The 6,704-nt window shown below is 44.9% G+C and overlaps 1 non-coding gene across 1 annotated transcript; it reads left to right on the top strand.

Annotated features, from left to right (window-relative positions):
- Positions 1–746: 746 nt before the first annotated feature.
- On the top strand, positions 747–943 carry LOC135919449 (U2 spliceosomal RNA). Its single transcript, XR_010569967.1, has one exon. It is a non-coding gene; the product is annotated as a U2 spliceosomal RNA (small nuclear RNA).
- The last annotated feature ends 5,761 nt before the right edge of the window (positions 944–6,704 follow it).

Here is a 6,704-nt window from a genome sequence, read left to right as displayed (position 1 = left end):
TGAAAGCTTTGTATTTCTGTTTCCATCATGGCGTAGGACCGCGTCCATGCACCTACATGCTTGACGTGGCTACAAGAATTGAAATTTTGGCGAGTTTGTAAGAATTTCTTGCTGATATAAAGCACAAATATTCAATACCACTCAATTCTGTGAAGGTGGATAACCAGCGAAGTTTTATATGTGGGACCCTTAATGGTGTACTTTCAATATCCGTGCGCCAAACGCCGTATGCACATAAATTGGAGGCGAGGCGCGACTAGTCGCTTCTCCGCGATCTTAAGCTTCGGAAGGTGATGAAGCACCGGCGGGTATACACATACAGGTATTGTTAGAAAAAGCGGCACGCTTTTCGCTAACTAAGCATGGCACGTAGAACAAACACGTACCTCACCGCGCTCCGAGGGCACACATTGCTCCACCGCAGGCAAGGCGATCATGCCTAGGTCGACGTCCCGCAGTATAGTAATGATTGTGAGGTCACTCCAAAGACGCAAGTGGTCGCACACAGCACTAAGCACATAAATTTATTTCCCCGCAAACTCCCTCTGAAACTTGGCCATTGTTCCGGTTAAACGTTCCAAGTATGTGGGTTAGGGGGCCACATAGATAGTTCCCATTTTTTCCACCTCACGGTCCAGGCGGACCATGAGGAGGAGCCACCATCATGGGAGAGTGGAAGGAAAGGAAAAGAGACGCGGAAGCGCTTGGAACGCCGACACTAAGACGGCGATGCGAACGTAGGCAGGACCGCCGCGGGTCAAAGTGCAGTATCTGTTCTTGTCAGCTTGATGTCTGATACAGGTTGTATTTGGAACTAAGATAATAAGCATAATTGTGCAAGTTCGCTGAGTTCTTAAAGCCTGGTCGCCGCCGCTGGTCATCTTAAAACCTCCCCCACTAGTTAGCGTGGTACTGCACTATTTTCGCGATTGGACCACTTTGTAGAAATTCTCCATCTACGTGGCTCAATAGACGCAGGCAGTTTTTTCCTAAACCTAGTCATATACAGTCACATATGCTGTAAAGAAACGAGCATACAAGAACGAAAAGCAGACAGGACGAGCGCTGCTAAAAGTTTAAGAAAGCTGCAAAAGTACATCGTGACATGGGTATGCTGATAATGAACACAAACAACCAAAAGTTTCGAAAGCTTACGATTTATTGAACCCAGTTCTCACTCGGCCCTTTATCACGTGGGTACTGACTAAGTAAGTACAGTTCAGTTTGAAGTAGCGCTCATCCTGTCCGGTCTTCCTTCTTGTATCCACACTTCTTGCGCTTTAAGTCCAGCGTGGCGTGACTGTAGCATGCTATTTAAGATTATGTTCACATTTCAAGTCGCATTACACAAGTTCTCTTATTTCAGCGTTGCAGAAATAATTTTAGACCCCAGGTGACGAAGCAGTTGCACTGTTAAGGACTTCATGACTCGTTCTGACTGTGCCACTGGAACTTTAAAATTGCTGCTGAGTCCAAAACATCCAGGACTGATGTCACTAGCGAAATAGCGCAGTGCCACTCTCGAGATTGGAGCCATTTCATTTTTTCAGTACATTTACAGTACTACTATAGATGGCACTTGGCACCTGGTCATACTGCGAGCTTTTGAGAAAATTACATGGAGTTGTCATTCGGACGTCGCGCTTCAGATTGATCTTATCGATGCTATCGACGGTATTTGCACCAACAACCTTACCCTCAACGCATCATCTATTGTGGGTGTGCTTCCTAAAGTTAACTAACTTAGGTTCACGTTTGTAGCGTCGATACCATTTCTTCTATTTACCATTCTGTAGTTGCACGACTCTCAGTGACCAGCCCTACTATGTGCAATTTGTACTGTGTACCTCTACTGTGTATCTGTATCTGCGTCTGCAATATTTGATGTACCCAATGCATGATCCTGCATGCTCAGCTGACGCATAAGGTCGTTTCGGTCCTCTCGCGCAGCCTGCGTTCCTGGCTTTTTTTATTTGGCATTTCATACAGACAACACTGCTGCATACCGTGGCCGGTTTTCATCGCCAAGCAGCTCTGACTTAGATTCCCTGATGTGAGTTATGAGGGACCAACCTATACATAGAGTATTTTAATGTTACGGAATGTTCGACTATAGCTTTCCAGTGCTCTACAGCGTTCATTTCTGAGCATCTCATTTCACAGTAGCGTGCTCAAAACATTCAAAATTTACAACAAACTAGCCTCAAACTTAGCTTTTCTAACCTTTGCCTTCTCCTTCATTCAGAGCAACATGCTTAAGTTATGTGCGCTACGTCGTATTCTTATCTTCGAGGTGGAATAACGAGCAAGATCTGACGGAATTCCGACCACGCGGTGGCTGGATTGCTCTAGTAGCAGCAGCAGGTTCGTTTCAGGCATACTTTCTCTGCTTCCGGTATTGAGGGGCCTATGTATCGATGCAAACCCTGTCGTACTGCGGTATGGATTATTCAATTCTACCATAAAATACAGATGTTTTACCACCAACGCCGTTGACCCAGAGATATTCCGGAACTTCCTTCGTACGCGTCAGTTAAATTTCGCACGTACCAGGCATTTGCCCTGCAACGCGAAACAGGCATAATTTCCCGCGTTCTCTCACAACACACCTCAAATATTATGCTCCGCCCTTAGGACTATTAGGAGAAATTGCATTCATTCTTTGCTTACCTTTCAGCGATTGGACTTCTCGGTAAGCTTTAAGTAGAGTTTCTTTCTGATAAAAGAGGCCTGAGTTTTTCACTAGTGTCTCAACCTTGGATATCATAACAATTAGTCGCATACGTTCATACCTTTATTAAAACTTCTTTCCCCCATCTCTGTCAAGTCTTTTCATTTGTTTCGCACTCCTTATACCAAGGAGCATGACAGTGGTCGTATATGCTGGCCGACAAAAAGCTGTTTCGCAATCAAAGACCTTCCGTCCGTCCGTCCGTCCGTCGGTCGGTCGGTCAGTCGGTCAGTCGGTCGGTTGGTAGAAAGTTTAGTTGATCGGGTTGCTGTCCTGTGGAAAAAGTGTACGAATGCATCCGTCGTACCAAATTTGGTCCCTGAGCATGTGACAATGTCCGCCTATGTGCCACTCTTCAACGAACTTCTTTTGGGGCGACATGGGTCACTGTAGATGGCCAGCTAGGTAAGTCCCTCTGTTCAAACAAACCCTTTCACACCGACTTATGTGCCGCTCAGTATGTGCTGGTCCTAAATGAACCTCTTTGGTGCCAACTTGGGGACCTAGGTATGTGCCATTGGGAACCTGCCGCTCTGCAATGACAAACAGACCTCTTGAATTTCTCCATTCTTCACACAATTTAACCCACATCATAAGGTTTTGTCAGGGACAGGAACCCGTTGCATCAGGAGGCAGCGCCACAAATGCGCATGGCATGTGTCGCTTTCAATTGGCCAGGTGTCACAGGAGCCTGAACCTGGGCTCGCAGAGGCCTCCACCCAGAGCAACCCGGTTCACCTACGATCTATAGCCTCTTTTCCAGCCTGAAGAGAAGCAGGCGGCGTTCTGGCGACCACAAAGCTGCAGGACTCGGTCATCCTTGAGGTCACGCTCTGCCTTCGTCGAGCACACCTCTTAATAGAAGCAATTTTCCCCTGGTGAAATTATTTATTTCGAGTTCTATTAAGAACATTAGCATGCCTCTAGTTCAAGCTATGAATTTCTCGCCAAAGTGTTAATCCCACATACCTTGAATCTCATACATTTACTCGCATGCAAGATGTTCTTGCATGCCGTTAGCCTTCAGTGAATTCTTATGTAGTTTTATGAATTTAATATAAGTATGCTTTTTGCCGCTGTTTGATTTCTGATATATAAAGTTATTGTTCGCGAGTTGTAAATTGCAGCTGGCATTGTCTCTCCCTGGCACTGTAGCGAAACATTGTTTATTGAAATAAGAATTAAGCCAAGTTGTTACAGGCTGTACGGAGGAACCCTAAATCAGTTTAGAACGGTGGAGCATATTGTGAAGGGGCTAATTATTATTAATTTGATCTTACACCGTTTTATACGTTCTACGAAACAAATGTCGAATTTCCTCTTTTGTTCAACATCGTCTCAATATTAGCCGACGTATCGGTACGTCAGCTCGACGCAAGTCATGAATTATAGGCTCGACGTGACTGATAGTGCATTAAGAAGAGTCCTTACAGCTCAAATCAGTGACGTACGTCACGCTGAAGTACCAATGCTATAATTTCGGCATGATATATATATATTTAAGGAATAGGTTCCATCCTAAGATTTTTTAAAAGAAATTGCTCGTTGGCTTTAGAAAAATGTAAATATCTATAGCCTAGCAGAACTTCTTGTAATGAACAACATCATGGGTACTTAAGGGATCTGCCACCTCTTGTCTTCCCTTTACACATCTCCTGCGGCATGCAAAGGCTCCTCTCCCTATAGGAATGCTATCTTCGCTCAAATATAATAAAATATGTGTTACTGCTTGATGACGTATGATATTTCATTTTCCTCTAAAGACGCATCGCTTTGTGGAAACCACCTATCAATAATATCAAGGGAGACGCATTAGCGGCACTCACTGCGCAGCCGAAAGTATTGAAAGCACAAAAGGAACACACCTAAATATTACGACGCAAACAAGGACAAGAGTTCATATTGTGCGTGTGGATAACCACTGTTGGTGAGAAAAATAACGTATAATACCCCACCAAAAAGAAGGTTAAAAATGAGGTTGTAAACCGCCCTGGAACAACTTGGTACAGTGCATCGCAGATAAGGCTCATAAAAGTGGCACGCATTGCAGTACGCTAATAAAAAATACGGAAAGTTTTCGATAGATGCGTGGCTTGATATCACCAGAAGGGAAACATTCGCGGGCACTTTGTTTTAAAGTATACCAGAAAAAAACGGTTAAACGCGAGCCTCTTGCAACAAAAAGAGCGCCCGAGAACTTATGGTTGCTATCGAACAGCCGGGAGCAGACATCGCGGAAGGAAACAAAGAATGAAATCCACAGCTCACTTGAAAAGCGTAGTTGCGTGTCGATTTCTGTTTTTTGGCATTGGTGAAAAAAAGTAATGGTAAGAAGTGTTTGCTGACTCTAAACAAGAAGGATAGCACCGGAAGGCCGTGCGGGAAGATTGGAAAGTGATCCCCTCGATCCTCGCCGAAACTGCGACGGAGAGTGATTGCGCTCGTAAACGTTTTTCCCAGATTCGCGGTATAACGGCCCCGGCCAGGAGCAAAAAGCGGGTGACTCAGTCCCACCGCACCCAACGTGGTGCTGCAGAGTATGGAGCCGCGTCCCAGCAACGATGAGGCAAACAGGCAGGTGCAGTATTTCCCTGTACCACGCACGAAATTCCCTACACAATATTCGAGCTGAACTGAGCTACGATGACTTCCCACGTAGGCGAATGGCATTATTTGGAAGTGAAAGTGAAATGTGTACGAAATGAGAGTATATTCAACTACGTACGTATCCGCTATACACGTTGTACACTTTATTAGCACTTTATTTGATCATGGGCGTGTAATTGGTGATAATAAGTTTCATATCCTATGATGAGTATTATGAGGAGCGGAACACACATAGTAGCACATATCGAGCAACCCAAGTTGGCGCCAAAGATGTCTCGAAACGTGCCACATGCTCAGCGACACTTGCCCTGTGAGCAAAGTTGGCGTCAAATGGGTTTGTTGAAGAGTTGTAGACATACAAATACACCCATCCAGTGACCCATGCTCTTTCTCGATTGGATAGATGGATATCCTTCAAGAAAACTGGTCTGGCCATTACATGAGTGATTTAAGCATTAAAATTACTCGTGGGAACTCTGGCGTGGTGGTTGTTCAACTGCCAGTGCAATGACGGATTGCAGGTGGATTTATTTAAACTTTGTGGGTGTGGCTTCGCACGTTATTCTGTCGCTGTGCTGAAAAAGATTAAGCTGAACGCTTACGCTTCGCTCCGCTCAGACCTACCTATCCTAACTCTCTGCAAACAACCACTTGCGGGAAGGGTAGCTCGCGTGCGCTGAAGTTCGTGCTGGCACTGGTCATCGAAGCGCTGCCCCCACTGCGCTGCAACTCCAAGTGCTGCGTGCACTTGGCATCTTTGTCATTTTACATTCAAAGCTTCCTGCGCGTTGGCCGCATCTTTTGGAGTCTGGCTTAACAAAACTGCTATACAAAGCCACTTCATGCACCGCCCGAGAGGGTGGGTTGGCGGAGAAGTGGTCTGCAAAGCAACCCTCTGAAAGAAGCTGTACACTCAATAATGTTTATTTAATGTGACTAGCAAGTTTAGGATATTTCACTAACTTTCCGCGATTTATCCCTGGATACAATTGTTTTCCTTTCACGTCATCTGGGGCCATATTCCTTGGGATATGTGCCCCGGCCTAAGTTCCACTATTTATGTGCCACTGGCTATATAACATTTGGTTTGTGTCGCCGTCTTCAATAATTATCCTAATATATAGAGCACACCAGCAATGACACAGACATCATCATAATATACATTGCGGCTCGCATCCCTAAAGGCAGGATACATCACTCAAGCTTTAACGCAATTCGCATTTGTGAGAGTACTTCACGCATTTTTTTAGCTGACTGTCTAACTATATATTTGAACCTGTCTATTTAAGTCTCTAACGATATTGTAGCCAGTGACGATGATGATGATAAAAAACTTTATTTATCCCTCAATAAAGGGAAGGGGGCA

This window comes from Dermacentor albipictus, chromosome 9 (genome assembly GCF_038994185.2).
Source record: "Dermacentor albipictus isolate Rhodes 1998 colony chromosome 9, USDA_Dalb.pri_finalv2, whole genome shotgun sequence".
In the NCBI taxonomy this organism is placed as follows: Eukaryota; Metazoa; Arthropoda; class Arachnida; order Ixodida; family Ixodidae; genus Dermacentor; species Dermacentor albipictus.
Note: the sequence above shows the minus strand (reverse complement) of the source record. Positions and strands in the feature narration are given on the sequence as shown.